Below are 25,043 nucleotides of genomic sequence, written 5' to 3'. Positions count from 1 at the left end.
AGCACTATTCAGAGTCATTGCCTATACTGATATGGTAAAGCATTTTCCTGATTTTCCTCTAGTTGTTTCAGAGTTTCATGGCTTACATTAAATCTTTCATCCATTTGAGTTGATTTTTGTACCAGGTGAGAGATAGAGATCAAAATTCAGTCTTCCACTTATGGATATGGAATCTTTTTAGTGCCACTTGTTAAAGAGACTTCTTTTTGCCAGTATAGGTATTTTTGGTGACTTTGTACAAAAACAGATGGCTATATCTATGTGCGTTTATTTCTGGATCTTCTATTCCATTAATTTACATGTCTGTTTTTGTGACAGTACCATGCTGATTTTGTTATCATGGCTGTATAGTATTATTTGGAATCAGATAATGAAATACCTCCAGCATTGCTTTTATTTATTTATTTATTGCTCATGATTTCTTTGGCTATTTAGAACTTTTTCACTGTCATATAAATGTTAGGATTTTTTCTAGGTTTATGAAGAATATAATTGGAAATTTCATTAAATCTGTAAGTGGCATTCAGTAATATGACCATTTTTACAATATCAGTTCTGCCAATCAGTGAACATGAGCAGTCCTTTGAACTTCCAATATCTTTGAATTTCTTTCTTTGGCATTTTATAAATTTCATTACAGATGTTTTCAATATCTTTGCTTTGAATTGCTATGCCAGATTTTAAAGACCAGATTCAAATTTCACTGACATTGAGAAAGATGGAGAACACAAGGTGAAAGTTGTTACCATGTGGTGGGTTACTAGATAATCTTACTACATTGGCATTGAGGTAAGAGATTCCTGAGATTAGATAGTTTATAACAAACAGAAACTGAATGGCTCACAGACAAGTCCTTTGCCTCTTTAGAACAAGGATGGCCTTTCTTCCGCTTTCTACTACCTTCTTCCTCATTTTTACCTAAAACTTCACAGAATTGCCTTTTACTATTCATATTTCTACCACCCTCTGATAATGACCACTTAAGAAATCTCTTCAAAGTTTCAGATGTTCAGTACAGTTCTCTGTGTCTGAGCTTTCACCAGAATTGCCCACACTACTCTATTAGTGGAAATTCAGGCTCTAAGCTGGGCAACAATGGCTCATGCCTGTAATCCTAGCTACTTAAGAGGCAGAGATAAAGAAGATCACAGTTTGAAGCCAGGCTGGGCAAATAGTTTGGGAGACCCAATTTTGAAAAACCCTCCATAAATAAAGGGCTGGTGGAGTGATCAAGGTGTAGGCTCTGAGTTCAAATCCCACAAAAAAGAAAGAAATACAGACTCTTTATAGCCTGTTCCTCAATGTTTTATACCTTCTATGCAGCTTCCACATCTCTAGGTATTTGTCCTAGCAACATTCTACTTCTCTATGAATTTCTATCTTAGTCCATTTTGTGTTGCTACAACAGAATACTTGAGGTTGAAAATTTTATTGCCTCACAGTTCTAGAGGGTGAGAAGTCCATGGTCAAGGTACAGGCATTAGAGACAGCCTTCTTGCTGCATCATCATATACAGAAAGCAGAAGGAAAATGTACTGGAAACTTTCAAAATATGCTCATAGCTATAGTTGTTCTCTAATAACTAACTTGCTTACCAGCCAGCCTGCTTTGCTTAATTATTCAGGTTTAAAACAAACATTTAAAAAACGTCTTTCTTTTTCCTTTTCATCCCCCTATAGGGGGAGGGGCTCAAAGCAGACATACTTTTAGTGTGGGTCATCAGAGTACCTATCTTGCTGACAACACAAAAGAGGAACTAAGGTTAGGAAGACATACAACTTCAAAAGATGGCACCAGCAAATTGGGATTTAAGTCACCCTAAGGTCACCATCCAGAACTATGTCATGCCTGTAGCATACAAACATTGAGCCAAGTTTGGGGAGTTTTCCTTTAAATTCCTCAATTCACCCTTGAAGGGAAAGAGCAGCCCTTGAGACATTAGTCTCCTGCTCTCCTTCTTTGTTTAACAAATCAGTAATCCCTATTTTCCTTTTCTTAAAACTCTGTTTTCATTATTTATGAATCAGCCCTGAGTTCAAGGATGGGACTTTCAAGTGAAAGGGACATAACCCCATCTCCTTTTATAATGGTATTAATCCCGTCCTTTAAGATAGGACCAGGGAACAAGAAGGGGATAAAGCAAAGAACTTAAGACAAAACAAGAAGGAAGAAAGAACATAACTTACAACTTATAAACCATACAATATTTAGGAATATCATCAATAATCACCAAACTGAGCAGGAAGTTGAAGAAAAACTACTTAAATGACAAACAACATGTATAATCTACTATTCCACATCCTGATCTGATAAAGAAATGATGTATTCCTTATCAAATAGCACTAGTCAAAAATAACCTTTAAAGAAAATATGCAACCTTGTACAACATTCTCTATAATTCGTATTAAAACTACAACTCTCATGAGAAATCCACACTCAATTATCAGTGTGTACTTTCATGAATAAACACTGTTTTGCTTGTTACATTTAGTTTGTATCATCTTTCTCTGCTGGTAATAAGAACCAGGAAACATGGGATAGAGGTCTCTCTATCGATCCTTGAGACCTTCCCAGCCCTCACCACTAGCAACCCATGAAGGTGCAATCTTCATGTCCTAATCATCTTTCCAAGGTATCACCTCCTTAATAGTGTTTACATGGCACAGAATTCACTCAAGAATACTGAGGGGAAAAAACATTCAAACAATACCAAATAGGATGACAGGTTAGCAATACAACAAAGATAAGCGAAGGCAAACCTAAGGAACAGCAGGTAGTGGGTGAAAAAGAAATGAAATCAAAGAGAGATTAAAGAGAGTGAATTGAAAAGACATAGTGTAGTAAATTTTTATCAAGAGGAAGATGGATAAGTTGCCAATACTTATTGATTATGTATGGTAGTGCTATTGAAAGGAAGAGGATTAAAGAGAAAGTAAAACCTAGATAATATATGAAACTGAAATGTGTGTAATCTCATCTAATTTGTGTTCAAGAATATGCCCTGAAGACAATGTAAGGACAGGGGGATAACAATGCTGTAACTTTGGGTATAGGAGAGCATTAGGGACATCACACACAGATGTGGATAGCATCATTATACAGACAGTTGTTCCTTTATAGAAAGTTGAAAAGTAAGAAGTGAATGATAAGCATAGAGCAGGTCAAAAGACCTGAATTTAAAAGAACAAAAGGACAAATAAATAATAAATGAATTAAGAAGAAGATAGAGAAAAGAATGGACCAGGCAACATAAGTTTCACATAAATAATAGGGGAAAGAAAATCAATTGATTGATTTTTTTGAATCACTTGTTTAAAATATAAACATTTAACTGTCAAACTCAACCCCTCAGGATAATGCTTTCAATGTAGTTGAATCTGTGGAATAAAAACCATCCAGGTCAGGTTAGAGGCAACTCATCAGAGCCACTAAAAAAAAAAAATCAATATAAGTCTAAATCTTGCACACACAGAAAACAGTTTTGATGAAAATGTATGTTGGAATACTAAAGGAGAGAATGAGAAGGTCTCGGAGAATTGCATCATTATTTGCACATTCATCCATTTGACCATGTAGTTGACACTTCATAAGGTCAGCACACAGTCAGGCTAACTGAGTGTCTGTTTGTCACCCAGCCATGGCCACAGCCAAGTACACCACAGATGAGCCTCTGCCCAGAGGCAAAAAGAGCCAAGATCTCTAAGAGATGCTGAGAGAAGTGGGACTGGCTGTTGAATACTGGATGCCAAAACTGCAGGAACACCTCAGTGTTACTTATGTCCAAGCCTTATTATACTTAAAAGAAAAAGACCTCCAGAAGCTGAAATCTCATATACAACATCCATGGGAGAAAATGGCTCTGGAGAAGATGTTTGACCTATTGCACTCAAATAGTACTTCAGAATTGCAGAAGTCACGACTGGATATAACAAAGAAAAGACAGAAGCAGGCAGAAGAGGCACTGCAGAATTTGAAGGACTTGCTGTCAGAAGGGAGGCAGAGAAAGGAAAAGACAGTGAGGAGAAAATAAGCAGAGCTGAGGCAAGTGATGGAGATCCCTGAAGAACACTGGCCACTGCCTGAAAAGCCCCTACAGGAAGTCATAGGAAATGTACAAACACAACTCAATCTCACCTGCAGACATTGTCCCACAGGCAAAACTTACCAGACAGAGATGTGATAAGAAGGGCATCTGGAGGCCTGGCCCTGCAGGTAATTTACAAAACCACTCATCAAAGTGAACTGATGGAGAAAAGACAAGAGTTACTCAGTGTTCCCAAGGAGTTCTCACTATTTGGTTCTGAACAGGGAACACATATGAAAACAAAAGAATTTGCATCTAATCAAGCAGAATTCATGTTCACCAAGATGATAGAGAAGCTGGGCTTCAGTGTGACCTCCTCAGTCAAGGGTGGAGGTTAGGGATTTAGTTTAGAAGCTGGTATGGATCAAAGCAAACACTCAGAATCAGAGGAAACCCAACAATCACATTCTGAGCACTCTTATTTCTGTGCATCCAAGTTCAGCTACATCCCCCTGGCATCCTGCCACTTTCCCACTGGTCAGCTCCAGCTCTCCAAGGCTGCACTCCAGGAATTAAAAACCATTGAAAATCTCCTGGATCAGGTTCAGACCCAGACAGATTGCTCTTACTGAGACACAGGACTGAAAATTTCTTCCACAGGTTTGGCTCTCATGCTAACCAAGGCCCTCTGCACCTGGGAGGAAACTACTGGTGGAAGGCCACTGCAGAGAGTTTCCAAAGTGAGCAGCTGGCTGACATGAAGCAGGAGGCAGAATAGGCCCTGGATGCTTACATAAAGGGCAGCTACAGTGGCTTCGGAGTCAACATTGCAACTGGTATGAATGTGTCAGACAGCATATCAGAGTAAAACTTTTGAAAACCTCCAAACCAAAGTCCAATTATCTGTGGCACAGACAGGTGGTCCACCAGAAGCAGATGGACTTGTCCAGTGGAAAGCTGGCCTTGTTGCCAGCAATCAAATCTGGTGTCTCATTGACCAGGGATTTAAACTGGTGCCCATTTGGGACATCATCCTCTCCAGCCACAGAAGTGATTTTAAGGACCTCTTCAGCTGACTAACTGTCTAAAGGACAACTACACTGCTCTGACTGGCCTCACTGCCCAGATCCAGGATGGAGAGGAGTTACTGAGTGCTGGGAAGGAAGATAAGGATTTCCTAGAAGATGTGAAATCCTGGGAGGTATCTGATCCTGAAGAGCAGCTAAAAAAACTGATAGGTTTTATGCAAATGTTGAATCATAAAATAAAAGATTATGACATAAGAGGCATCTCACCTTCCTGCAAAAGTTCTCTTCTCTCATAGTCGTCCTCATGTCAGTGTCTGATGACAATAAAGAAAACCAAAAAATTGCCCACGATCTATGCCACTCATCCAGACCTTTGATATTCTTGGTGGATGATAAAGAAGAAAACATTGTCAATAACTCTGGCAGAAGAGTGAGAATTGGCATCAGGAATAGAAATGAAGCAGAATTAACAGAGGAGCTGACAGTGACAATCAAGCAATTGCTATGGCTCTCTGGTACTGCTCTTACCTTAGAGAGCAAACATTGTTTGCTCACAAACAAGGATTCCTTTTGATGAAGACCAGAGAGATTGCAAGTTAGCAAAGGAAAAGGCACAGAATATCATGGACTTCCTGGGAGAAACAAATTATCTCAGATAAAGGAAACCTTACTACCCCTTCAGGGACAACTGTGGCACCTCTGGTGTAAGAAGGACAAAGAACTCTATCATCTGAGAGAAAAGGGGAACAGGAGCATCGAGAATCACAAAAGTGAGGTTGAGTGTGAAAAATGAAAAATACGCCACCAGCAGTTCAAAAGAGCCTTTCCTCTCAATGATTTAATGTGATCTGTCCTTGAAATTCTCCAAGAACATTCAGAAACCCACACTAAACTTTACTTCTTGCAGTGGTTGAGTGTGTTTTTGGACAACATGACTGCAGAACACTTGGAAAAACTACAAGAAAAACAAAGATCTTTGGAGTCACAAGTACAAACAGAAAAGCAAAAGGCAAAACCAGGAAACTCCCTGAAACACTGGCAAAATCAGATAGAAGCCATCTCTGAAGAGGATTTGTGGCTTTACTTTGGGAACTGAGCAACTTCTTAGAGAAGTCGGCCAGATCTATGAAGCTCTGGAAGAAATTTCCTCCACAAGAGATACCATTTTTCTTTCCCTTCCCCAAATTGCTGCAGACCTTGTATTATCTGGTGTTTTCATTGAATTAATGGATGGGGATGCTTCATATGTCTCTCTAAAGTGGGTGGAAGCTGTGTTTGACAAGATCTCTGAGAAACTTGGAAATAAACGGCTTTTTGTTCTCTCTGTCCTTGGCCTGTAGAGCCCTGGAAAGTCCACCCTGTTGAATGCACTTTTTGGGCTGCAGTTCACTGTCAGTGCAGGGATATGTACCAGGTGGGCCTACATGCAGCTCCTGAAGGTGGAGGCATCATCCAGAGAGGAACTTGGCTTTGACTTTGTATTGGTTGTTGACACAGAAGGACTTTGGGCCCCAGAACTCAACAACAAATCCCAGAATTGGAATAATGAACTGGCCACCTTTGTCATTGGCCTTGGAAACTTGACTGTGATTACTGTTTTTAGAAAGAATCCATCTGAGATGCAAGACATACTACAAATAGTTGTGCAAGCCTTTCTGAGGATGAAAAAAGTCAAAATCTCCCTGAGTTGTATCTTTGTTCACCAGAATCTGGGAGAAATTACAGCCAAAGAACAAACTATGGAAGGACGACAGTGGCCAGAGCAGAGACTGGATGAAATGACAGCTTTAGCTGCTGAACCAGAAGAGTATTCAGATGTAACCCACTTCAGTAATGTCATTAAGTTAGATGTCAATACTCACGTCTACTACTTTGCTCACTCTGGGATGGCAATCCTCCAATGGCCTCTCCCAACCCTGTCTATAGCCACAATGTCCAGGAATTGAAAAATAGAATTCTCTAACTGTAGAACAGGATCCAAGGAAAGCATCATAAAAATATCAGATGTAAAATTCAGAATTCAAGATTTGTGGAGAGCATTGTCAGTGAGAACTTCATTTTCAATTTCAGGAACACCCGAGAGGTCATAGCCATGAGCAAACTGGAAACCGTATATAACCACTGGACCTGGGAACTGAGGAGTCACATGCTGGACTTGCAAAATACGCTGAACAATCAGATTCAGAATGGAAAATTACTGACACTCAAAGGAGGAATAATTGAGGCTCCAGTTACAGAGAAATATGAACACCTAAAACAAGAATTTGAAAAACATTTTATGGAAGATCCAGAGAGTGACATATAGTTTCAATGGAAAGCAAATTTTGAAAATAAGTTGCTAATCCTAAAAGAGGTACTTATTATAGACACCAAAAGAAAAATTAATGAATTTATTACTCTTAAAAAAGTCAAGAAAGGCTGAATGAAAAAAAGACTGATTATGAAAATGAATTTTTAGAGAAGAGCCAGAGAGTTTTCTTTTAAAGGGTAAAGAATTGAGTGATGAAGAGTTACATGACAAATTCAATAAACTTTGGAAAAAATGGGTCTATGATGTATCCTCAACTATCCCTCCAGTCACAGAGCTTAACATTGATGTGGATTCTGAAGACATCCTTTGGGAATATTTCCAAAAAGAGAGAAATATCTAGGAAAAATTAGAGGAAAATCATGGAGAGAAATTTCAGATCGATCACAACAAACACATCCAATAGAGTAAGAAATATGGTTTCATCACAAACACTTTAGAGGACTATGATAAAGAGTCCATTGAAATGACTACTAATCGCATTTTTTCAAGATTTAAGGAAACTATTAACAACATTCAGAAACAACAGCGTGATTACAGTGCCAATGATTTCCATGAAATACTGAGAATAATAGAAGAGGAAGTGAAATCTGCACCCACTGAGAAAAGATACACATTTACAAGCAATTACAACATTGAGTTATCTTTGTGTCTATTCCAAAAAGCATCAAAATATTTCAAGGAAATGAATAGGGCATTCAAGAGAACAAATGATCCTGTAAACTATCTGGAAAGCAAGAAAGATGATTTCTTCATGAGTTTTAAGATCTCCTGCCAAGGAGCCACTTCCATCAAAACATTTGTTGATTTTCTATGGCACAAGCTCACTCATGCTGCATCTGACACTATAAGGAGGAAAATGGCCCCCACTAGAGCTGGGGAAATGCGAGCTACTTGCCCTGCATTCAATGGAAATAGGTCTAACCTGGAGAAACACATTCTCATCTCTCTGGCAGAAGAAGAAAACTTTGATAATTATTGGCAATACATTCACAATCCAAAATCTTTTTTTAGGAGCTATATAGAAAACCATGTTAGAAGATATTGTTCAAATGGAGGAGAGAAAGAATAAAGACTTTTGTAAAAACAAGTTTAGATGACATCAGGAATGCTATCCTTTCTGCCATTCATGAGTCAACAGCAGTAGCTATAGATAAAAGCAGCACTGCATCTGAGTGGTTGGATTTGTTCTGTGATCACCTGGGGAGTAATTTGGTCTTTCCACAAAGAGAATTGACAAGCATTGAACACCAGGAAATACATGATACTTAGTTTCTCAAAGAAGCTATGAGTGCAGCTTTGGATCCTGCAATGAAGAAAGTAGAAGAGAATTGCTCATATATGCCTACAGATGAAATGATTCTTGAAATTGAGAAAATCCTCTCTGAATATCTCTGTGGATGCTGGAAACAATGTCCCTTATGTAAAGCAGTTTGTACAAACACAATTATGTAAAGCAATTTGTACAAATACAATTCCCACTCACAAGGGGGACCACAGTGTTCCAGTCTACCACCCTAAGGCTGTCAATGGATTTACTTGGTATGAAACAGACCACTTTGCCATTGATTGCTGCACAGCTTCAGTAGCCAGTGATAATTGTCTTGCTTTGAAAGATGGCAGCAAAAATCCTCAACAAAATAATGGCAAACCGAATTCAGCAACACATCAAAAAGATTATTCACCACGATCAAGTAGGCTTCATCCCAGGGATGCAGGGGTGGTTCAACATATGAAAATCAATAAATGTAATAAACCACATTAACAGAAGCAAAGACAAAAACCACTTGATCATCTCAATAGATGCAGAAAAAGCCTTTGATAAGATCCAACATCATTTCATGATAAAAGCTCTAAGAAAACTAGGAATAGAAGGAAATTACCTCAACATTATAAAAGCTATATATGACAAACCTACAGCCAGCATTATACTTAACGGAGAAAAACTAAAATCATTCCCTCTAAAATCAGGAACTAGACAAAGATGCCCACTATCTCCACTCCTATTCAACATAGTACTGCAATTCCTAGCCAAGCAATTAAGCAAGAGGAAGGAATAAAAGGAATACAAATAGGTAAAGAAACTGTCAAAATATCCCTATTTGCAGACGACATGATCCTATACCTTAAAGACCCAAAAAACTCTACTCAGAAACTTCTAGACATCATCAATAGCTACAGCAAGGTAGCAGGATATGAAATCAACATAGAAAAATCATTAGCATTTCTATACACTAATAATGAACAAACTGCACAGAATATATGAAAACAATTCCATTTATAATGGCTTCAAAAAAAATCAAATACCTAGGTGTAAACATAACAAAAGATGTGAATGACCTCTACAAGGAAAACTATAAACTTCTGAAGGAAGAGATTTAGGAAGACTATAGAAAGTGGAGAGATCTCCCATGCTTATGGATTGGTAGAATCAACATAGTAAAAATTTCTGTACTCCCAAAAGTAATCTACATGTTTAATGCAATTCCCATGAAAATTCCAATGACATTCACTAAAGAGATTGAAAAATCTACTGTGAAATTTATATGGAAACACAAGAGGCCATGAATAGCCAAGGCAATACTCAGTGAAAAGAACAATGCTGGAGGTATCACAATACCTGACTTCAAACTATATTACAAAGCAATAACAATAAAAACAGCATGGTACTGGCACAAAAACAGACATGAAGACCAGTGGGACAGAATAGAGGACCCAGATATGAAGCCACACAACTATAACCAACTTGTCTTTGACAAAGGCACTAAAAATATACAATGGAGAAAAGACAGCCTCTTCAACAAAAAATGCTGGGAAAACTGGTTAGCAGTCTGCAAAAAACTGAAACTAGATCCATGTATATCACCCTATACCAAGATTAACTCAAAATGGATCAAGAATCTTAATATCAGACCACAAACTCTAAAGTTGATACAGGAAAGAGTAGGAAATACTCTGGAGTTAGTAGGTATAGGTAAGAACTTTCTCAACGAAACCCCAGCAGCACAGCAACTAAGAGATAGCATAGATAAATGGGACCTCATAAAGCTTCTGTTCCTCAAAAGAAATGGTCTCTAAACTGAAGAGAACACCCACAGAGTGGGAGAAAATATTTGCCAACTATACATCAGACAAAGGACTGATAACCAGAATATATAGGGAACTTAAAAAACTAAATTCTCCCAAAACTAATGAACCAATAAAGAAATGGGCAAGTGAACTAAACAGAACTTTCTCAAAAGAAGAAATTCAAACGGCCAAAAAAACAAATGAAAAAATGCTCACCATCCCTTGCAATAAAGGAAATGCAAATTAAAACCTCGCTAAGATTCCACCTCACCCCTGTTAGAATAGCCATCATCAGCAACACCACCAACAACAGGTGTTGGCGAAGATGCAGGAAAAAAGGAACCCTCATACACTGTTGGTGGGAATGTAAACTAGTACAACCACTCTGGAAAAAAATTTGGCGGCTACTTAAAAAGCTAGACATTGATCTACCATTTGATCCAGCAATACCACTCTTGGGGATATACCCAAAAGACTGTGACACAGGTTACTCCAGAGGCACCTGCACACCCATGTTTATTGCAGCACTATTCACAATAGCCAAGTTATGGAAACAGCCAAGATGCCCCACCACTGACAAATGGATTAAGAAAATGTGATATCTATATACAATGGAATTTTATGCAGCCATGAAGAAGAACGAAATGTTATCATTCGCTGGTAAATGGATGGCATTGGAGAACATCATTCTGAGTGAGGTTAGCCTGGCCCAAAAGACCAAAAATCATATGTTCTCCCTGATATGTGGACATTAGATCAAGGGCAAACACAACTAGGGGATTGGACTTTGAGCACATGATAAAAGCGAGAGTACAGAAGGGAGGGGTGAGGATAAGTAAGACACCTAAAAAATTAGCTAGCATTTGTTGCCCTTAACACAGAGAAACTAAAGCTGATACCTTAAAAGCAACTGAGGCCAATAGGAAAAGGTGAGATCAAAAAGAATTAACATAGAAGGTAACACACATGCACAGGAAATCAATGTGAGTCAATGCCCTGTATAGCTATCCTTATCTCAACCAGCAAAAACCCTTGTTCCTTCCTATTATTGCTTATACTCTCTCTACAACAAAATTAGAAATAAGGGCAAAATAGTTTCTGCTGGGTATTGAGGGGGGGAGAGGGATGGGGCAGAGTGGGTGGTAAGGGAAGGGGTGGGGGCAGGGGGGAGAAATGACCCAAGCCTTGTATGCACATATGAATAATAAAAGAAAAAAAAAAAAGAACTATCGGCAGGCAGGTGGAGATTATGCCAGATGGAACATCAACCCAGATTTATCCACCCAGCCATATTGGCAGTGGTTTTTCTCCCACTTTAGAGCAAAGCTAGAAGAAAAATCCAAGAAAAAAATTTACAAGGAGAGGTACAATCCCTTCTTCATGGATGCAAATCAGCAAACAGAGAGTGCTTAAGGACTTGAAGAAATAACTTGAACACAATGGTCACAGTATGCAAAGTAACGCCTTGCATTGAGAACCTTCAACATGTTCAATTTTTAAAGGAAACATGTAAGTATTTAAAGATTTTCTATAAAAAAGCTTCATTTCTCTGTCTCAATTCCTTCTAATTTAAAATCAAATTAGAAAAATATGTGTGATAAGATATTTCTTTAAACTGTTCTGAATAATTTTTATAAAATCATAATGTCTCAGAGAAAGTCATATTAAAAGAGGAAATTTGAAGTTATTGTTGGGTGCAACAAATTTCAATAGAGGAACTGCATAGAAATTTTGACCAGTACACCATTTTGGCTGGAAGCTGCAAATTCAGCTTTTAATCTTTTTAAGTGGATTTTTTTTCATACTTTCAAGTTGTGAAGAAAAATTTTATACTCTTGAATGTAAAAAAGCATTCATGGAAACTTTATGATTTCCAAGGATAACAATGTTTATTCATATTCTGCATTCTGAATAAGGAAGAGACTTGACCAAGTTAGAGCAAACATCAATTCAGGAAACATTATCAAGCAAAAATGGAAAATCACATAACTATTTTTTCTTATTTAACCATCACCCTCCTCCTCTCCAGTATCTTGGTAGTTCCCTGTTCATGATAGAAAAAAAGGACTCACATAGTTTTGCTTTCAAAGCCTGATGTTTTCTTCAAGTCTCAGGGTTAATCACTCAAACAAAAATTTATAACCAACTAAAAAAGGACATTTTACTCAAATGTGTACATGAGGTCAAATTTGGTTGTCACTAATGATTGAAAAAATCCAAATTGTTTCTTGAGTCATGACTACCTTCTATGTGGAAAAAATGCTATTTGGAAAATTTAACAAGTTTGATTCTCCCTGGTGTAGTTACTTGAATAAAAGGTGTTAACAGAAAAAGAAACTATTCCTTAAAGAAAAATATCCAAAATGTACATTTTAATATCCTAATAATTAAAAAATATTTTGTACACATATTTCAATAAGAAGTTCTTTTTTTACATATTAAAAATGTAAGAAAATCCTCCTCTCTAATCTGGGAACAGACACATTTGACTGTAGCATTTGAGTCATAAGGTCATGATCAGAACAAAAATGAAAAAAACTGAAGACAACCAAGGGCCTGTGTAGGTTTACAGTCTTTTGCAAACCTACACTTTATGCTGTCTCAAAGCTTACTCTGTAAAGTAATCCTAATGTAAAGAAGAAATTTCTTCACATTGAACATGAAGGTATCCACTGGTATCTCGTCACAGCTACTGTCTCTAGTCGTCCATAGGCAGTGAAAACACCCAGCCCTGGGAACAGTAAGCAAACAGCTTGGATCTTCAGACATAGGAACAGGAATGCTGGCTCTGTCCCCTTTGTCATATCAAAGGGCTCTAAACATGTTCTCAATTTCAAGTCAAATGACTCCTATCTGCAGAAGTCTCAGAACAGAAAAACTGTAAAGAATATAGGTGTTCTCAGATGTAATGGGTTTCCATTGTTCTCTGAAAAATAGTCTTGGGAAGAATTGGAAGTTTCCCTAATATGAAATAATTGAGATTGAAATGGTGATTGAAACAGTACCTGAGCACAGCATGGTGCTTGTTGCTCACATCACTGCATCCCTTAAAGAGCTAAATGTCTGATAAATATATGCTGAATGCTTTAATGTTTTTATGAATTTGTGAATGCTTTTATCTAAGAAGTACCATGTATCATATGTTCTTATTAATTTTTAAGTAAAAATTATTTTGTATAAATAAAAAATTTCTTTGATAAAGTCTTCAGGTATTCAGCAGTGTGATTATCAAACGACTTTCAAAGATTGTTCTGGAGAGATCACAAAGAGGGTGACTATGGTGCAAATACTGTGTGCACATGTATGTAAATGGAAAAAATTATACCAGTTGAAACTATTCCAGGAATGGGGGAGGAGGAAAAAGGAGAATGATGGAGGGGTGAATTCAAGTGCAATCTATTTGATTGCACTTGATAAATTGTAAGACTTTTGTAAAATGCCACAATGTACCCCCAGCACAATAAAAAATTAAAAATAAATAAATAGAAATAAAAAATAAAGGAAAAAAGTGAGAAAAAGCAAATTGGGATAATGAAAAATGGGGTTTTCTGTGGTGGTAGTGGAGAAAATAATGCTGCCATCAAAGCAAGATCCAAATTAGAGAGTATGACACTGTCAGTTGGTTGGTGTATCTTGGGAAGGAAACTTCAAACAATGAAGGAGGAAATGGTGTCAGTAGGGATGAGATCATCAAGATGGGGACACTAGGTCAGGTGTAGGTCACAAAATTAAAGGTGTCCAGAGCTGAAAGATCAGTAAGAATAGGGTTCGATGGTCTCTCAACCACTGAACATGGGAAACAGGTGTCAGAGGTCATCACATCAGTAGATTTAGGGGCATTCTACACAGTTAAGGCAGAGATCCAAAGAAGAATGAGAAAGAGTCACAAGACCTGTCAGGAATGGATTATACAGTGATTCTAAAATTACAAAATTATGCATACTAAAAAATTATGTGCAGCTACTGAGGAGGATCCCACTTGGAGGCCAGACCTGCCAAAAAGTCCATGACACCATGTCTCAAAAGCAAGCATACAGGATGGATCACACACCTACAATCCCAGCTACTCAGACAGTAAAGGTACAAGAATAGGTGTCTGAGACAGGACAAGGTGATAAAAACTGAGACCCTATCTGAAAAATGCTAAAGATAAATGGACTGAGAGCATGCTCAAGTGGTAAGTGTGAGGACCTGAGTTCAAACCCTAGTACAAAAAAAACCACATAAACAAATTCATGGACTGTAATACTTAAAAGTCATAGAAGTAGAATACAAAGGAAAAGGGCAAAGGAAAAGGGAAATCACAGTCAATGGATAGATTCAGTTAGACTAGAGAAGTAAGTTCTAGCAATCTACAGGACAGCAAAGTAACTATAAGTAATAATACATTGTACATTTAAAATTGCTAAGAGTTCATTTTAAAGGTTTTTACCACAAAAATGTTGTAAGTATGCAAGGTAATGGATATGTTCATCATATTATTTTCTCTTTCCATAATGTGTACATGTGCAAAGCATCACATTATATTCTTTAATTATGTATATGTCAATAAAAGTAAATTTAAAAAATCAAAATATGAGCTATTAAAAAGAATATGAAAAATGGAAGTGTGACATGGTGAAGGTTATCTCTTTTTCTTACAGACAAACTATAGGAATACAACAATGTTTAGGGAAGGGGGGTGTATGTAACAATTTATCCCTTTAAGTTTAGTATACTTTTCCTTTGAACTATGGTGAATGGCGTTTGAAACAAAAAATTTTCATTTTCCCTTCCATCAAAATTGTCTCCATCAAAATTCTCTCCATTCTAACCCTTCAGTAAAAAATCAGCAGTGCTTGTTTCAGAGGCTCACACTTGAAAGCCTAGCTACTTGTGAGGCTGAGATTGGGATTGCCAGCCCAGGCAAATACTTCACAAGACCTTGTCTCCAAATTAACCAGAGCAAAATGGAATGGAGGTGTGGCTCAAGCAGAACGCCTGCTTTGCAAGCACAAAGCCCTGAGTGCAAACCCCAGGTCCACTAAAAAAAAATTCAATTCTTTATGTTAGCGCTGCGGTATATGAGTGGACAAGGTAGTGGTAAGTGAGATATTACCACTGATACTTTCATCATGGTTACTAACACTGCTACTTTGTAATAATGGTATCTGATATCTTGGCATGCAATTTAATCTCTGTGAGCTCTGATACTGTAACAGTAAAATATAAATTTCTCATGCTCTTTTTGAAAAGAATAAATGAATTGCTATATGTAACACATTTAGGACCATGACACACAATGTGTAAGTACTCTGTAATTACAAGTTATTAGGTTACACTCCAACACTCCTTACTCCTTTGACAGTGAATAACATTTTACTAGAAACACATTCACAGGTCGAAATAATCTCATCCAAGTTTCATTGGCAGGAATTTTCAACAAGGAATCCTTGGAAAGTCACATTTGAGAATATAGTTAATATTCAGTAAATATGACTGTAACTCAATTGCTCAAAATGCATTATAGGATATCAGAGTCCTTTGACAATTTGTTGGCATTTATAGCTTTTCCAAAAACTAATTAACCAGTCAAAGGCAGAAAAGTCACTTCCACAATTCTATACCATTGTGAAAGATATTATGTGTTGGGTTCCTCTGAAGCAGGCTTGCCCACAAGATATGCAAGCAAGTGAAATACTAGAGAAGTTATTCCAGTGAAAATAAATGGAGGATGGGAAAAGCAAGAAGAGGAATGGATTCAAGATAATGAAACAAAATCAATAGGTATAAGTGAAATGTTGAAATGTATGGAATACTACCTTGCAGTTGTAGTTAAGAGCACAAACTCAGAAGTTAGACTGCTTAGCAATGCATAGAGCCTGCAACACTTAGGATGTGACCTTGAATGAATTAACCCGTCTCTGCTTCATTTTCCTCATCTATGAAATGGTGCCATCTAATGGATGTGTGAGAGTGAATGAAATAATATAAATGCCTGGCACATGGCTTGTGTACCAGTGTTCGGTAGCAGTAGTGGCAGGAATCAATGTCATGTTAATAGAAGTAATTATACTAGCTGCTAACATTATAATTATACTAGCTCATGAAGAAGCAAGTCCAAATCCTTTATTTTGACCCAAGTACTGATTTTAAATGTGTTTCCCTTATTGTTTTTTCCATGTTTTATTTTCTGTAGATAAAATTTTTAAAATAAAATAGAATTAAAACTGTAAACCTCATAAGAATATGAGAAATTGAAGGGATAAAAATCAGAATACAACCATTGTTAGGTTTCTTTAGCTAATAGCTCCTAATATCATTATTATTTTTAGAGGAATCCAGGGGATTTGCATTTAACCTACATTACAAATATGTGAACCAAGGCATGTATCCTGGAAACACTCTCCCTAACAGGTTAATTATCTTTGGTGCTTTCTCATAGAACAGTTGTGTTTATCTTGTCCTTCACACTGTGATTCCCATCAACTCCTCTATGATGGAACAGAAATGCACCACACAAATCATCCTTAGCAAAGGACTGCTGCCCAGCTGAGGGCAGTGCCTTTAACAGTCACTCTACAGCAGCCACTCAAATCTGCCTCAATTGTAGAGATCCTCTTTACCCAAGGTTATACCCTTCCTGAGGTCAGTGATATAGTGAGACACAAAGACCAGCCATATCAGCCTGACACAGATGCTCTGATGATCTTCACCCACTGTAGACCTCCCATCTGGTTTAAGGTTTGTGAGGCCTACATCAGTTTCTTCCTTTGCAAAGTCTTCTTTCTGCCCCTTCTTTCCCAGCTGTTGACCCCTAATAAATATGTCACACGCTGAGTCAGCATCTGCTTCTGGAGAAACTAATCTGTGACACCCCTTCAAGGCTCTGATGAAGATTGCTAAATGCAAATGGATTGGAACAGTGGGGTCTCAGATAATAAAGAAACCATGATAAAAGAAAATAAGGACTACACATTCTCTTCCCAACACCTGTGGGAAGAGAGGAACATCCTTTCAAGGGGTCAGAGGATGGCAAATCTTTCCAGTAGGCAGGAAAGTGAGCAATAGCCCTGCATTAGTCAGCTTTCCATTGGAGTGCCAAAGTACCTGTAAAACACAAAAGAAGGAAAGGTTTGTTTTGGCTGAGAGTCTCAGAGGTTTCAGTCCATAGTGGTTTGGCACTATTACTTTGGGCTTGTGATGAGGCAGAATACCATGATGGTGAGGGTGTGAGAGACAAAAACTGTTCACTTTGGGGTAGCCAGGAGGCAGTTTGATACAAAATGGTCCAGGGACAAAATATACCCTTTGAAGGCTGGCCGGGTTTTACCTGTTCCTCCAACTAGGCCCCACATCCTAACATCCTAATGGTTTTCTTAGCTATGAACTCATCCATGGACTAATCTATTAATGAGGTTAGCACTCTCATGTTTGAATCACCTCTCTACAGGGCCATCATTTAGGTAACAAACCCTCAACATAAGAACCTTCGGTTTTATATCCAAACCATAACAAACACACAGCCCTGCTTATTTTTATTCTTAGCATAAAATAGTTGTACAGGGGGGGATGTATTGTGACATTTACATATGAGCTTACAATGTATCTTAATTAGGTTTACCCCCTCAAGCCTTCTTCCTCATCCCCCCTCCTCACCTTCTTAGAACAATTTCAACAGGTTTCATTATTCTACTTTCATACATGAAAAAAAACTGCATATGCCATATTCTCCTAGCATTACTCCCTTCTTATGCCCTCCCCCTCCCACTGGTATCCACCCTGGACAGAACCTGTTTCACCTACTTGTTCTTCACTTTGTTAAGTCTTTATTGATAGTTCAAGGGTCTTTCTCCTTTGTATTTCAGATATATATATATATATATTAAAGCATTTTGTGTATCTATCTATCTATATAGATAGATAGATAGATACACAAAATGCTTTAATCAGATTAACCCCCTCTATTACTCTTTATCACCCTGCTCCCCTGCTATTCAACAGCTTACAGAGCCTTGTATTCTATTATCTTCATACACAGATGCAATGTGTTTCAATTTTTTTAACTCTAACATTGAGAACTCGACCTGCATTTCACCCCGATTGCTCATACATGCTGTATAAATAAATGTGCTTGGAGGCACAGGGGGTCACCAGTGTCTCTCATCAGGATCATTGGACCCACCTGATCCCAGCTTTTCTCTATGCCTGCTTTGTTTCTCTATCTTAATCCCCAGTCTCCCCCAGTCAGGTCAACCTCTCACGCAGGTTGTGACAATAGCATACTTTTTAAATTCACTCATCAGTTGTAGGACATCTGGGCTCTTTCCAGAGCTTAGCTATTGTAATTAGTGCTGCAATAAAGATGGGTGTGCAAATGTCTATTGTATCCTGACTTACATTCCTTCAGATATATGCCCAGGGGTAGTATTGCTAGATCATATGGTAAGTCTATTTTTAGGTTTTTGAGGAAACTTCCTACTGCTTTCCATGGCAGTTGCACTAACATACATTCCCACTATCAGTGTGCAAGTGTTCCTTTTTCCCCACATCCTCCCCAGCATTTGTGTTGTTTGTCATTGATGATAGATAGCCTTTCTGACTGGATTGAGATAAGAATCTCAATGTTGTTTTGATTTGCATTTCCTTTATGAACAAGGATGTTGAGCATACCTTCATTTACTTAATGGTAATTTGTACTTCATATTTTGAAATTGTCTGTTCAGTTCACTTACACATTTACTTAGTGGGTTGTTGATTCTTTGCGGGGTTAGTTGCTTGAGCTCCCTGTATATTTTGATAATTAATCCTTGGTCAGATGGGGCAAAGATTTTGTCCCATTCTGTAGACTTGTCTCTGTAGTCTGGTGACTATTTCCTTTGCTGTGCAGAATGTTTTCCATTTATCAATACTTTCTCCTAGATGTTGAGCTCTTGGAGTTTTCTCTTCAAAAATTTTAATTCTTAATTTATGTCCCAGTGTGCTCCCTATTTTTTCCTGGAGTAATTTCACAGATTCAGATTCTACATTAAAATCTTTGATCCACTTTGAATTGATACTAGAACAATGTAAGAGACTTTAGATCTAGTTTCATTTTTCAATCTAATTTTCTCAGTACCATTTGTTGAAAAGGATCTCTTTTCTCCAATGGATATTTTGGGCTCCTTTCTTGAAAATCAAATGGCTATAGGTGCATAGGTCTGAGTATGGGTCTTCTATTCTATTCTATTCTATTGATCTTTGTGTCAGTTTTTGTGTTATTTGTACAATGCTAGTATTATCACTATGGCTCTGTAGTATAGTTTGAAGTCAGATATTGTCACACCTCTAGTATTGCTATTCTGCTCTGGCTTTGGGTATATGAGGTCTTTTGGGCTTCCAGGTGAAGCATAAAAAATGTCATTGGAATTCTGATAAGAATTAGATTGGACATATAATTCACTTTTGGTAGTGTAGCCATTTTCACAATACTGATTCTGCCAATCCATGAGCATGGGATGTCCTTTCATCTTCTGATGTCTTTTTTGGATTCAGTCTTTAGTGATTCATAATTTTCATTGTACAGGTCTTTCTCCTCCTTCATCAAATTTATTCCTAGGTATTTTAACTTTGTGAAGCTATTATGAATGATATTGTTTTCCTGACTTCATACTCATCATTTGTGTATAGAATTGATACAAATTTGGTGTATTGATTTTGTATCCAGCTACTTTACTGAACATGTTTATGAGATATAAGAGTTTTTGTAGAGCTTTTAGGTTCGTTCAGGTGTAAGGTCCTAACATCTGCAAACAGAGATAATTTGAGTTCTTCCCTCCCTATTAGAATTCCTTTAATTTTTTCTCCTATCTTATAGATCTGACTAGGAATTCCAGTACTATATTGAATAAGAGTGGGGAGAGTGGACTCCCTTGCCTCATTCCTGATTTTCGAGAAAAATTTTTTCAGATTTTCCTCTTTTAGTATGATGTTGGCTATCTATTTGTCATATATAGCCTTAAAGGTTGAAGAATAGTCCTTTTATTCCTAATTTCTTCAGAGCTTTTATAATGAAAGAATGTTGAATTTTGTCAAAGGCTTTTTCTGCACTGATTGAGATGATGATGTGTTTTTTGTCCTGATGTGTTGATGATGATGCGTTATATCATGTTTATAGACTTGCATGAGCTATATCGACCATGCATCCCTGGAATGAAAACTACTTGATCATGGTGTTTGGTGTTTTTAATGTATTGTTGGATTCTGTCAGAAGGTATTTTGAGGATTTTTGCATCTGTTATCATCAGGGACTTAGCCTATAACTTTCTCTTTTTTGATGCACCTTTACCTTGTATTAGGGTAATATAAACTTCATAGAATTAATATAATAGTGTTCCTTCCTTTTGTATTTTGTGGAATAGTTTGAGGAGCATTGATGTTCATTCTTTAAAGATCTGGTAGAAATCAGTAGTGAATCCTTCAGGACCTGGGCTTTTCTTTGTTGGGAGGTTCTTTACAACTGTCTCAATCTTATTGCTTATTATAAATCTGTTAACATTCTCTTATTCAGTTTTTGTGGATAATATATGCCAAGAATTCTATTTTCTCTTCATTTTCCAGTTTGCTATAGTGTAGGTTTTCAAAATATTCCCATATGGTCTTCGGAATTTCACAGTGTCTGTTGTAATATCCCACTTTTCACCTTGATGTTATTATTTGGGACTTATTCATTTACTTAATAAGGCAAAGGTTTGTTAATCTTGTTTATTTTTTTCAAAGAACCAACTTTTTGTTTCAATGGTTCATTGTATCTTTTTTGGCCTCCAAAAAAGAAATCCATTGATTTCTGCCTTAATTTTTATAATCTCTTTCCATCTATTACTTTTTGGGTTGGCTTGCTCTTGTTTTTCTAAGAGTTTGAGATGCATCATCAGATTATTTATCTGAATTTCTCTAATTTCCTGATGTGGGCACTCATCCCCATAAACTTCTCTCTTTTGGGGAGAGTTTTTTTTTTTTTGTCTTTTCTTTTTTAGTGCTGGGATCGAACCCAGGGCCTCACGCATGCTAGGCAAGCGCTGTACCACCGAGCTACATCCCAGCCCTAAACTTCTCTCTTAAGTCTGCCTTTGCTGTGTCACACAAGTTCTGGCAACGTGTGTTCTCATTTTAATTTTAATCTAGGAATTTCTTAATTTCTTTCCTAATTTTTTTCAATGACCCATGGATTGTTCAAAAATGTGTTGTTCAGTTTACAGGAGTTTGAATGGTTTTTGTGGTTTTCCTTGCATTGATTTAATTTTATTCCTTTTATGGTCTGCTAGGATACAGGGTAGTATTTTAATGCTTTTGTATTTGTTGAGGTTTGCCTTATGACTTAGAATGGTGATCTATTTTAGAGAAAGTTCCATGGGTTTCTAAGAAAAATGTGTAACCTGCTGTCATAGGATGGAATGCTCCATAATTATCTGTTAAATTCATTTCATCTGCGGTGTTGTTTAATTCTATGATGTCTTTATTACTTTTGTCTGAAATGTTCTGTCTATTAATGAGAGTGGGGTGTTGAGATCTCCCACTTACATTGTGTCTGGACATATATTTTCCTCTAAGCTCAGAAATGTTTGTTTTATGAGCTTGGGGGCACTGACATTTCATGCATCTATATTTAAAATTATTATATCTTCCTGATGGATTGTTCCCTTTATTAGTGACTTGATATCTTCTGACTGACTTTTTTTCTTCAAATCTGCTTTGCCTGATTTGAGAATATCTACTCTTGCTTGCTTTCAGTTTCAGCATGCATGGTAAACATTTTTCCAACCTTTCACTTTTAGTTTATGTGTATCTTTGTGAAGTGTGTTTCTTGGTTACAACAGATTTTTATTGCTCTATCTTGCTTTTTGATCCAGTCAGTCAGACCACCTGTGTCTTTTGATTGGAGATTTAAGTCCATTTATATTTACAGTTTTGATTAAGAGGTGTGTACTGATTCCTGTGTTTCTATTGCTTTTTTTCCAGGTTGAGTCGCTTGTTGATTGCTCTTTACTTTGTCATTGCTCCTCTTCAGGTTTTGCTGGTTTACTGAGTTAATAGTTACTGCTGCTTTCCTAGATTTCATAGGTTCATTGGTTCCCCTTTTGAGTTCTATTGTTTCCTCTCCTCTTGTGTTTGCAATTGGTTTTCACCTTCTTCCATGTGAAGAAGGAGTGTCCATTGTAATGCAGGCTTGATGGACATGAATCACTTTACCATATCCTTATCTTGCAAGGTCTTATTTTCCATCAAGATTAAAGGACAGTTTTGCTGGATATAGTATTTTTGGGTAGCCATTACTCTCTCTCAGGACTTGAGTTATATTCCTCCATGCTTTCCTGGCTTTTAGGGTCTGTGCTAAGATTTCTGAGGTGATACTTCTGTGTCTAACTTGGTATGTAAGTTGGTGATTTTTCTTTTGCTTCTTTCACTATCCTCTCTTTTTTCTCTAGTTTTGGAATTGTAATTATCATATGACATGGGTTGTGCTTTTTTGGTCATGTCTAATTGTAATTCAAAATGCCTCCAATACATGGGTGTCTGTGTTGTTACACATATCTGGGAAATTTTATGCTATCATTTCATTGAATGGCTTTCTTATGCCTTTAGTTTGTATTTCACCTCTTTCTTCAACCTTGTGAATTCTTAGATTTGGTCTTCTGATTGTGCCCCAGAGTTCTTGTATGTTGTACTCATATGTATTCATTTTTTTAATTTGTGATTGTTTGCATGCAATAATTCCTCAATCTTAGCTTCCATCTCTGATATTCTTTCTTCTGTTTGATCTTGTCTACTGATAATATATCTACTGTAGTTTTTATTTGATTTAGTGAAGTTTTCATTTTTGACATTTCTACTTGATTACTTTTGATTATTTCCATTTCCTTGTTGAATTTCTTTTCGATGTTGCTGACTTTCTTATCTAGGTTTTGAATTGATTTCCTAACTTCATTTATCTCTTTATTTGAATCCTCTTTGAGGTCACTGATCATTTTACACAGTAGGCTTCTAACTTCGCTCTCAGACATTTAGGCAAATTCATCTTTGGATTCAGACATAGAGTAGTTGTGATAAGAGTTTGTAAGGAACACATTGCCTTGGTTTTTGACGTTTAAATTTATATGTTTTATTTTTACATTTATTGGTCTTTCTCTTTTACTTCCTCCTATAAGCAGAGAACCTACTGTACTGAAATGGTTGACATTTCAGCAATAAATCAAGTATTTGAATGGACAAAAATCATTGGAACTTTTATCTATCTCCCCCACTAAAGTTGTATTGGAGCAAAACTCTGGCTTCTAGGAAGATGATCTGGGAGCTTATCACTGATTGAAAGGTATAAGAATTGGAAATTGAGCATTATAAGTGTTGGGCATGGGGAATGGGATGTAGAAAGAAAGGGAGGTAGGTGTAGGAGATAATATTGTGAGCGAGCTCTAAATATTTATTGCAGGAAAATACAGAATGTCTTGGAAGAGGAGAAAAAAAGGGAAAATAGATTCCAACAATTAGAAACCAAATATAAAAAAAGAAAGAAAGAAAGAAAAAAGGAAACAAGTATAGATTACTTATACAAAGGGATTTCATCATGATATTTTGATGCATGCATATAATTAAATTAGGGTCAGAGTGAATTAGACACAGATCTTCTAAAGACATACACAAATGATGGAAAGAATATAAACCAAGAACAGAATAAAACATGTTTAGTGACATGGAAATGCAAAGCAGAAGTGTTGCCAAAGATAAATAACTGATTGGAGGATTGGTATGTCTTCACAGACAAGAACCTAGAAAAAGACAAAATGAAAGTTAGGCTCAATAGTTAAAAACAAAAACAAATAAAAAAAACAGTATGGAATAACCAGAATATATAGGGAACTTATAAAACTAAATTCTCCCAAAATTAATGAACCAATAAAGAAATGGGCAAGTAAATTAAACAGAACTTTCTTTTTTTTTTTATTTTTCATTTTTCTTTTATTATTCATATGTGCATACAAGGCTTGGTTCATTTCTAGAACTTTCTCAAAAGAAGAAATTCAAGTGGCCAAAAAACACATGAAAAAATGCTCACCATCTCTAGCAATAGAGGAAAGGCACATTAAAACCACACTAAGATTCCACCTCACCCCTGTTAGAATAACCATCATTAGCAACACCAACAACAACAGGTGTTGGCGAGGATGCGGGGAAAAAGGAACCCTCTTACTCTTCTGGTGGGAATGTAAACTAGTACAACCACTCTGGAAAAAAATTTGGAGGCTACTTAAAAAGCTAGATATTGATCTACCATTTGATCCAACAATACCACTCTTGGGGATATACCCAAAAGACTGTGACACAGGTTACTCCAGAGGCACCTGCACACCCATGTTTATTACAGCACTATTCACAATAGCCAAGAGATGGAAACAGCCAAGATGCCCCAGTACTGATGAATGCATTAAGAAAATGTGGTATTTATACACAATGGAACTTTATGCAGCCATGAAGAAGAACAAAATGTTATCATTCGCAGGTAAATGGATGGAATTGGAGAACATCATTCTGAGTGAGTTTATCCTGGCCCAAAAGACCAAAAATAGTATGTTCTCCCTCATATGTGGACATTAGATCAAAG

The 25,043-nt window shown here is 36.9% G+C and overlaps 1 pseudogene; it reads left to right on the top strand.

Moving 5' to 3' along the window:
• Positions 1 to 3,528: 3,528 nt before the first annotated feature.
• LOC141425917 (interferon-induced very large GTPase 1-like) lies at positions 3,529 to 11,858 on the top strand (annotated as a pseudogene).
• Positions 11,859 to 25,043: the final 13,185 nt, after the last annotated feature.

This window comes from Castor canadensis, chromosome 1, assembly GCF_047511655.1.
Source record: "Castor canadensis chromosome 1, mCasCan1.hap1v2, whole genome shotgun sequence".
Taxonomy (NCBI): domain Eukaryota; kingdom Metazoa; phylum Chordata; class Mammalia; order Rodentia; family Castoridae; genus Castor; species Castor canadensis.
This window is presented reverse-complemented; position numbering and strand designations above follow the sequence as displayed.